Source organism: Myotis brandtii, unplaced genomic scaffold (genome assembly GCF_000412655.1).
Source record: "Myotis brandtii unplaced genomic scaffold, ASM41265v1 scaffold281, whole genome shotgun sequence".
Taxonomy (NCBI): Eukaryota; Metazoa; Chordata; class Mammalia; order Chiroptera; family Vespertilionidae; genus Myotis; species Myotis brandtii.
Genome location: NW_005360721.1, coordinates 493371 through 503841, shown reverse-complemented (window position 1 = coordinate 503841; position 10471 = coordinate 493371).

The window sequence follows — 10471 nt, the reverse complement described above, 5'->3', positions numbered from 1 at the left end:
GGTTTCTGGGGTTTTGTTTAGCTTCTTATTTGCAACATAGTACATAGTTGCTTAGAGTTGCAACTCAGAGACTGGCAAGTCAGGCGGGGAACTTTGGAGTCTGCAGTCACTGGAGCAAGCAAGCCTCATGTTCTCGCTTCAGTGCATGGTTGCCGGCCGCCATCTTGGCTGACAGTTAATTTGCATAAGGATATGCTGATTAGCCAATGAGAAGGGTAGCGGTCGTACGCTAATTACCATGTTTCTCTTTTATTAGTGTAGATATTTAAACCACTTCTCCCAGGACATTAAATCGTGGGAAATGGAGGTTGGGGGGAACTAGACTAGGATATTAGTTAAGTGAGTTATGGTGAAATACTACAAAACCAATAAAGCTGAATTATACAAAAATATTTAACAATAGTCTTACTGCTGTTTTAAGCACTTATGAATTTGGAATACTAAATATTTTTTTCTTTTTGTTTTAATCAACATTTACCACCACTGGTCAGACACACTGAAAGATAGTTAAAATTTGTCACTCTGAATTATAAAGAACTAAATAAATCCAAAAGAAACTTAAATAACCTATGGTCTTTTGTAAGTGTGCAGATTTATATTTCTGTCTTTCTTGAAGCCTAAAGCAGCACTAACACTGAGACACCCGTGCTGTTTACTGACCAGGGGAGCCTCCGAGTGTATCCGCGTGGTGCAGATGTGTAAAGCGTGACCTGCCCGTCTGTGTGCCCACAGGAAGAGTCTACGCTCTATAACCAGGCACGTTCATGGAGCTGTTGTCTCCTCTGTGGGATGTGTTCTTTGTGCTTTTCTGTGTTCCACATTTGCTGTAATTGGCACACACAGAACTTTTAACATGGAAGGAAGCACCTTTAAAACGCCCCGGTGGAGAGGGTCCGAGGCCCTTTGTCCTTCTGAGCAGAGCTGATAGGGCTCAGGTCCATACCCCCAGACCACCCACCACCGCTGCCCGGCTTGACAGGGTGAGGGCGCCCGCCACCTGCAGGTGGGCAATCGGGATGGGTGTGTGGCTGACTCTGACAACAAGACTTCTGGGCGGGTTTGCTGGAACTTTCTGAGAAAAATGTCTTCACTTTTGAGCAAGAGCTACAAGAGGAGGCAACTGCTCTGTTCCCCCGAGGCCCGGGCAGCAGGGAGAGGCCCAGGCCGCAGGGGAGAGGCCAGGCAGCAGGGAGAGGCCCAGAGCAGGGAGAGGCCAGGCAGCAGGGGAGAGGCCCAGAGCAGGCAGAGGCCAGGCAGCAGGGGAGAGGCCCAGGGCAGGGAGAGGCCTGGGAGCAGCAGGGGAGAGGCTGGGCAGCAGGGGAGAGACCCGGGAGCAGCATGGGGGTGGCAGGAAACGTGACAGACACCGAGCACCTGTCCTCAAGTTCCAGCCAATGCCAAGCAGGATTTCTGCCTCCTTCATGCTCCGACAGACACAGGCTCCTGTGAAATCTGTGCTGCTGCTGGCACTGCACAAGGCTCCCCTCCGGCTCGCCAGCCCCAGGAGCCCCAAGATCACTTGATGTGAGGCGAGGAAGCAGACGGCCTGAGTCTCTTCCTTCCGTCTGAACAGTGTGTGGCTGGTCGTGCAGCTCTGGGGAAGGACGCGCCTGTCTGCAGCTGGCCAGCCCACATCCCAGGCCCCAGCTGCCTCCAGGCTGGCCTTCCCATCCTGCACACAAAGTGGAGAAAAAGACTTGTCCTTCGAATGCCTGGCGGCATGGCCCTATTTTTGGATTATCCACATGCAACTTATTTGCATGAATGCACTTTATTTCTTGTTTTCAATTTGCATTTGATAAATGTCATAGAGACTCTTTGGTTAATGCATTGACACTTTGTAACTCTCAACATGGGTACAAAAGTGAGTTTTTTGGGGTTTGCCTGTTAATCTTCAATACAGGACTTGGTAAATTCCATCTTGCTAGTTTATGCCCATTATCCTTATAAAAAAATTTCCCACTTCTGAACTGTCACTCACAAAGTTAGCTATTGATTTGTGCCATCTGGTGTTTGAGAAATAAATGTGTTCTCTTGATTTAGAGGCCGCCCCCAAACTAGCTTAGGAAAGGATCCCGGAAAGACAGCCCCCTCACTGTGGAGGCAATGAACCCAGTGAGGGCCTGTAGGCGAGCCCATTCCCCTCCAATGAGTCCAGGTGGAGGAGAGAAAAGACAACCCCTGCCACAGGTGCAGAATGCTGCTGACCCTGGAGCGCAGCCACAAGCAGGGGTCAGTGGGCGCCTGGCTGGATTGCAGGGTCTTAGTCTGTCATATTTCATTAGGCTCCAGCTGCCAACTTAGCTCGAAGGTGTTCTTGCTTAGCGAGGTCTCTTAAGGCCCGAGGATGTAAATAAAATTTCTTTGATAATCTTTTGCATTTGTGTTGTTTTATTTTTTATATTTAAGTTATAATTCTTTAGGAGTTTATTTTTGTATCTATGCGAGATAGGGAGTCAGCTTTCTTTTCCCCCAGGTAATAGGTAGTTGTGCTAGCACCTGCCATTACCAATAATTTGGAAATACTTAAATGTTAATATAAAAATATTTCCATTTATATTTATAACAATCATTGGTCTACCCTTTCCTTTTTATCATTGTTATTATTGTCATGAAATTTTATATAGAAGTGATACTAGCTTTGTAAAATAAATTTGAGAATATTGCCACATTTCTATGGTTTTGAATAGATTAAATGACATTAAAAATAACTGAGAACTGGGACTCATGTAAAACCATTTGGTCCCAGGGACCCTTTCAGTTGTATATTTTTAATTGCCTCTTCAGGATCATCAATGGTCATTTACTTACTCAAGGTTTCCATTTCTTGGTTTAATCTTGGTAATTTTATATTTTGCAAGAAACACATCTGTTTCCATGTATGTTGCTATGGGATTGGAAGTAGTATTTTTTTTTCCACCAGTTTTACCTGTCCCTGTGTCTGTGATAGTCTGACTTTCTCATTCTATTCACGCATACTTTTGCTGTGATTTTTTTTGCCTTTATTAGTCTCATAAGAAGTATAATTGTATTATTGGTCTATTCAACATTGTACTGGAAGTTCTAGCCAGAGCAATTAAGCAAGAAATAGAAATAAAGGAAATGAAAATTGGAAAGACATAAAATTATCTCTGATATAATCTTATATGTAGAAAATCCTAAAGAATCCCCAAAAAAGTATTGCAGCTAATCAAATTCAGCAAAGTAGCAGAATATAAGAAAAAATGCAAAAATTAATTGTATTTCTATATATTAGGAAGAAACAATACAAATAAGACATTAGAAAACAATTCTAAATTTCTAGAGAGATTAAAAATGGCCGCAGTGTAAGTGGATGCTATATGGACATGCTCCTAGAAACAAACTGGTATCACAACTAAAATACAGAAGAACGTCCTGAATAATCAACAGAAAACTCACAGGAGACAACCCTGACATCCGAGGACTGAAAGTGGAGACTGCATAGAGGCCGGTAGGAGGGGTGGAGGTGGGAAAGGGCTGACCAGGCGCCTACAGACAGCAACTGAGTCCCAGACAGATATCTCAGCTGTTGGGGGTTGCCTCTGAGAACTCTGGGATCAAATCCCCAAGCTGGGCCCAAAACTAAGGAGGGTACCCACATAACATTTGTCTGTGAAAAGCAGTGGGGTGCTGTCTGCCAGAGAGTAACAGCTGAAAATTCATGCACCCTCTTAAAGGGCCAAGGTACAAAATTCCCTGTGGAGCCACCCACCTTATGCTTCAGCAGAGGGAGGGTGAAATAGACTGGAGCTGTGTGGGCAGAAGCCAGGAATGGGGACTCAGGGGATAGAGCTCAGAAGGCAGACACCCCGTTTCTGGGCCTGAGTCATTCCCTCATGCAGCAGAGGACATCTTTCCCACATAGACATCTGCCTTGCCTGGGGGGAAGACAGTTGACACACCCTATTGGAAAACACCTTGCCCTGAGGCCACTTAAGAGATTAAAAATAACAATTAGTTTCCAGGCAGTAGCAAATTCCCCACTCTGTTGAAAAAAATTCTCACCACACCTGAGGACAATTGCCTGGGGGCAATTCAAGTTGGAATCCTATCAGTCTGTAGGCAGAGGCAGTCTCTGGAGGCTTTGAGTCTTTGCCTGATCTAATTAGAAACAGCCTTTAACACTGCCCTGCACTAGAGATTGAGAGGTGTAGAGGATCTACCTAATACATAGTCACAAACCCAAACAACCAAAATGAGGAAACAAAGAAACAACCCCAAAATGGAAGAACTAGAGAATTCTCCAGAAGAAGAGATAAATGAAGCAGAGATAAGAAACTTATCTGAAACAGAGTTCAGAGTATTGATGGTAAAGATGCTCAACAGCATGAAAAAAGATATAGTAAGTATGAAAAAAGAACAGTCTGAGATAAAGAATGACATAACACAAATAAAGAACACATTGGATGGAATGCACAGCAGATTAGGGGAAGCTGAGGATCGAATCAGTGAATTAGAAGACAGAGTTGAAAATATCACTCAATCAGAAAATCAAAAAGAAAAACAAAAAAAACCAGGAGGACAGCTTAAAGGAGTAGTGGGACAATGTGAAATGTAACAATATTAGAATAGCAACAATATTAGAATAGCAGGTGTACCAGAAGAGGCAGAAAGGGAGAAAGGAATAGAGAAGGTGTTTGAAGAAATAATGACAGAAAACTTCCCTAACCTAGTAAAGGAAAAAGTCACACAAGTTCAGGAGGTACAGAGAACTCCAAACAAGAAGAACCCAAACAGGCCCACGCCCAGACACATCATAATTAAAATGCCAAAAATTAAAGACAAAGAATCTTAAAGGCAGCAAGAGAAAAGCAAACTGTTACCTAAAAAGGAGTTCCCATAAGGCTGACACCTGATTTCTCATCAGAAATGCTACAGGCCAGAAGGCATTGGCATGAAGTTCTCAAAGTAATGGAAAGGAAGGATCTGAGACCAAGATTACAATATCCAGCAAGGCTATCATTCAAAATAGACGGTCAAATAAAGAACTTCCCAGACAAAAAGAAAAAAAAAGGCTAAAGGAATACATCAAGCCAGCATTACAAGAAATGCTAAAGGGATTGCTGTGATGAGAAGAAGAAACAGAGAGAGAAACCTAGCCATACAGAAATGTAATGGCAATAAATAAGTACCTATCAGTAATAACCCTAAATGTAAATGGACTAAATGCGCCAATCAAAAGGCGTAGGGTAGCCCTAATCAGTTTGGCTCAGTGGATAGAGTGTTGGTCTGCGGACTGAAGAGTCCCAGGTTCTATTCTGGTCAAGGGCATGTACCTTGGTTGCAGGCACATCCCCATTAGGGAGTGTGCAGGAGTCAGCTGAATTGATGTTTCTCTTTCATCGATGTAAGGTGTAGGAGACCCACCTCAAAATAAAAGACACACACAGGATGAGAGTGAAGGGATGGAAAAAAATTTCCATGCAAATGGAAAAGAAAAAAAAGCTGGAGTAGCAATACTCATATCCAACAAAATAGACTTCAAAATGAAGGCCATCACAAGAGACAACAAAGGTCACTACATAATACTAAAGGGATCGATTCAACAAGAGGATATAACCCTGGTAAACATATATGCACCCAATATAGGAGCCCCTAAATATATTTTAAAACTTCTAGAGGACTTTAAGGGAGAGATTGACAACAATACAATCATAGTAGGGGACTTTAACACCTTGCTGACTTCACTGGATAGATCTTCCAGAAAAAAAAACTGGATCAGATGGATTTAATTAACATTTTAGAACATTTCACCCCAACGCAGCAGAATATATATTCTTCTCAAGTGCACATGGGTCATTCACAAAGATAGGCCACATGTTAGGACACAAAACAAGTCTCTACAAGTCCAAGAATGTTGAAATCATATCAAGTATCTTCACAGATCCCAGTGAAATTAAGTTAGAAATCAACTACAGTAAAAACACCCAGAACATTTAAACACATGGAAGCTAAATAGCATGTTATGAAACAATGAATGGGTTACCAATGAGATCAAGAAAGAAATAAACTTCCTGGAGACAAATGAAAATAAACATACAACAACCCAAAATCTCTGGGACACAGCAAAAGCAGCTCTGAGAGGTATACCTCAAAAAACAAGAAAAATCGGCAATAAATTATTTAACCCCACAACTTAAAGAACAAGAAAGGGAACAATAAGAAAAGCCCAGAGTAAATAGAAGGAAGGAAATAAAGATGAGAGCAGAAATAAATAACATAGAGACTAAAAAACAAACAAACAAAAAACACAAACAAAAATCAATGAAACCAAGAGCTGGTTCTTTGAAAGGATAAACAAAATTTATAAACCATTAGCCAGACTCATCAAGAAACAAAGAGAGAGGGCCCAAATAAATAAAATCAGAAACGAAAGTGGAGGAGTAACCACTGACACCATAGGAATACAAAGGATTGTAAGAAAATACTATGAACAACTGTATGTCAACAAGCTGGACAATGTGGATGAAATAGACAAATTCCTAGAAAAATACAGTGTCCCAAAACTGAATCAGGAAGAATAAAAAAAACCTGAATAGGCCAATAACGACTGAGGAAATAGAAGCAGTAATCAAAAAACTCCCACCAAACAAAAGCCCAGGTCCAGATGGCTTCACAGGGGAGTCATACCAAACATTCAAAGAAGAACTAACACATATACTCCTCAAACTATTCCAAAAAACCCAAGAGGAAGAACACTTACCTCCTCTTTTTATGAGGCCAGCATTATCCTAATTCTAAAACCAGATAAAGACATTACAAAGAAAGAGAATTACAGGTCAATATCCCTATGATGAACATAGATGCTAAAATCCTCAACAAAATATTAGCAAATCACATCCAGCAATATATTAAAAAGATAATACACCATGATCAAGTGGGATTTGTTCCAGGGATGCAAAGCTGATACAATATTCACAAATCAATAAACGTGATACATGACATAAACAAACTGAACGACAAAAATCACATGATCATATTGATAGATGCAGAAAAAGCATTCGACAAAATCCAACACCCCTTCTTAATAAAAACAAAGTGGGAATAGAGAGATCATGATAAAGGCCATATATGAAAAACCTACAGTCAACATCACACTCAATGGGGAAAAACTAAAACCATTTTCCTTAAGAACAGGAACAAGACAGGGATGCCCACTTTCACCATTCCTGTTTGACATAGTACTGGAAGTGGTAGCCATAGCGATCAGAAAAGAAAAAGAAATAAAAGGCATCCAAATTGGTAAAGAAGAAGTAAAACTGTCCTTATTTGCAGATGACATGATATTGTACATAGAAAACCCCAAAGACTTCATCAAAAAAACTACTAGACTTAATGAATGAATTTGGCAATGTAGCAGGATACAAAATTAACACCCAGAAATCCATGGCTTTTTTATACACCAATAATGAACTCACAGAAAGAAATTTAAAAAACAATTCCATTTACCATTGCAACAAAAAAATTAAGATACCTAGGAATAAAGTTAACTAAGGAGGTAAAAGACCTGTACTCGGAAAACTACAGGCCATTGAAAAAAGAGATAGAGGAAGACATAAACTCATGGAAGAATATACCATGTTCATGGATTGGTAGAATCAACATCATTAAAATGTCCATACTACCCAAAGAAATCTATAGATTCAGTGCAATCCCCATTAAGATACCAACAGCATATTCAAAGACCTAGAACAAACTCTCCAAAAATTCAGATGGAATAAAAATTACCCTGAATATCTACAGCAATCCTGAGAAAGAAGAACAAAGTTGGAGGGATCACAATACCAGATATCAAGCTATATTACAAAGCCACTGTTCTCAAAACTGCCTGGTACTGGCACAAGAGCAGACATATAGACCAATGGAACAGAACAGAGAACCCAGAAGTCAACCCAAGCCATTATGCTCAATTAACATTTGACAAAAGAGGCAAGAGCATACAATGGAGACAAGACAGTCTCTTCAATTAATGGTGTTGGGAAAATTGGACAGATACATGCAAAAAAATGAAATGAGACCACCAACTTACACCATACACAAAAACAAACTTGAAATGGATAAAGGACCTAAACCTAAGACGGGAAACCATAATAATCTTAGAAGAATCCATAGGCAGCAAAATATCATATGTCGTAGTAACATCTTTACCGACACAGCTCCTAAGGCAAAGGAAACTAAGAAGAAAATAAACAAATGGGACTACATCAAAATAAAAAGCTTCTGCACAGCAATAGAGACCATCAACAAGACAACAAGAAAGCCCACTGCATGGGAGAACATATTTGCCAATGTTATCTTAGATAGGGATTTAATCTCCAAAATTTACAGGGAACTCATACAACTTAACAAAAGGAAGATAAACAATCCAATCAAAAAATGGGCAAAGGACCTAAATAGACACATTTCGAAAGAGTACATACAGAAATGAAAACATGCTCAAAGTCACTAATCATCTGAGAGATGCAAATCAAAACAACAATGAGGTACCATTTTACACCTGTCAGACTGGCTATCATCAACAAATCAACAAATGACAAGTGCTGGCGAGGATGCGGAGAAAAAGGAACCCTCTTGTACTGCTGGTGGGAATGCAGACTGGTGCAGCCACTGTGGGAAACAGTATGGGGTTTCTTCAAAAAATTAAAAATGGAACTCCCATTTGACCCAGTAATCCCACTTCTAGGAATATATCCCAAGAAATCAGAAACACCAATCAGAAAGGATATATGCACCCCTATGTTCATAGCAGCGCAATTTACAATAGCTAAGATTTGGAAACAGCCTAAGTGCCCATCAGCAGATGAGTGGATTAAAAACAATGGAATACTATGCTGCTGTAAAAAAGAAGGAATTCTTACCATTTGCAACAGCATGGATGGACCTGGAGAGCATGATGCTAAGCGAAATAAGCCAGTCAGAGAAAGATAAATATCACATGATCTCACTCATTTGTGGAATATAATGAACAACATGAACTGATGAACCAAAATAGAGCCAGAGGAAAAAATAATAATTTGGACTATAATAGAAGTAATCGTGTTATTTGCAGATTTTTAATATTTCCTATAACTTTTGTTAGTACAGTTTTTGTAATATTATATTTAAAGTCTTTTTTGAAATATTTATTTTATTGCATGTAACATATTTAAAATCGTTTTTCTTGAAATATGAGTGTTCGTTGCATGTAACATTATTACACTTAAAATCATTTTTCTTGAAAGAAAAAAAAGAAAACAATTCCACTTGTAATAGCATCAAAAAGAATAAAATGGGAACACATTTAACCAAGAAGATGCAAGACTTAGTGCACTGGAAATGATAAAACACAGCCGAAAGAAGTTAATGAACACTTAACTAAATGAAAGCTATCCTGTATTCATTATTGTTAAGATGGCAGTACTACCGCACTTGATCTTAGGAGTCAATGCAACCCCTACCAAAATCCTAGTGGCTTTGTTTCCCTTCAGAAATAGAAAAGCTAATTCTAAAATTCAGATGGAAAGCAACAATCACCAAAACAATCTTGAAAAGATGAACAAACTGGGAGGACTCACACTTCTTGATTTTTAAAGCTTACCACAAAGCTATATTAACCAAACAATATGGTAATGGCATAAAGGTAGACGTATAGGCCAATGGACCAGAGAGTCCAGAAATAAATGATAGATCTTGGCCAACTGCTTTTTAAAAATAAGGATGCCAAGACCATTCAATGGTGCTGAGACCAGCGGACTTGCACTTCTAGAAGAATGAAGTGAGACACTGTCCCCAGCATAGACCAAAACCTCAGAATGAATGGAAGATCTACATGTGAGAGCTAAAACTATCAAACTCCGGGAAAAAATATAAGGGTAAATCTTCATGACCTTGGATTTGGCAATAGATTCTTAGATAGGACACTAAAGGAGCAACAACAAAAAATTAGATAATTTGAACTCCATCAAAATGAAACACTTGTGTGCATCAGGAATGTGAAAAGACAATCTGCAAAAAGGGGGAAATATTTGCAAGTTGTGTAACCAAAAAGGACATATTATCCAGATTGTATTATAAAGAATGCACGGAGGCAGAATACATGGAAAGAACTTAACATCCAACAAAAGGTCCAAAAAAAAATTTAAAATGGGTAAAGTTTTTGAATAAACATTTCTCCAAACAAGATATGTAAATGTCCAAAAAGCACACGAAAACATGCTCATCATCATGAGTCATTAGGGAAAATCACAGGAGGAAACCTCCCTTGAGCCATTCGTGGAAGGTGATTCTGCTACAACAAATTCTGTTTTCCTGGCCTGCGGGTGTGCGGGGGCACGCCTCCCGGGCAGCCTTCCCGCGACGCGACTCCAGGACCCTCTTCAGCTCAGGTTCGCTGCCTCCCTCCTGCAGGAACGCCTGTCCTGGGTCTGTCCTCCAGGTTCCTTTGTTCTCCTTCATGGTTTCCACCTCCCTG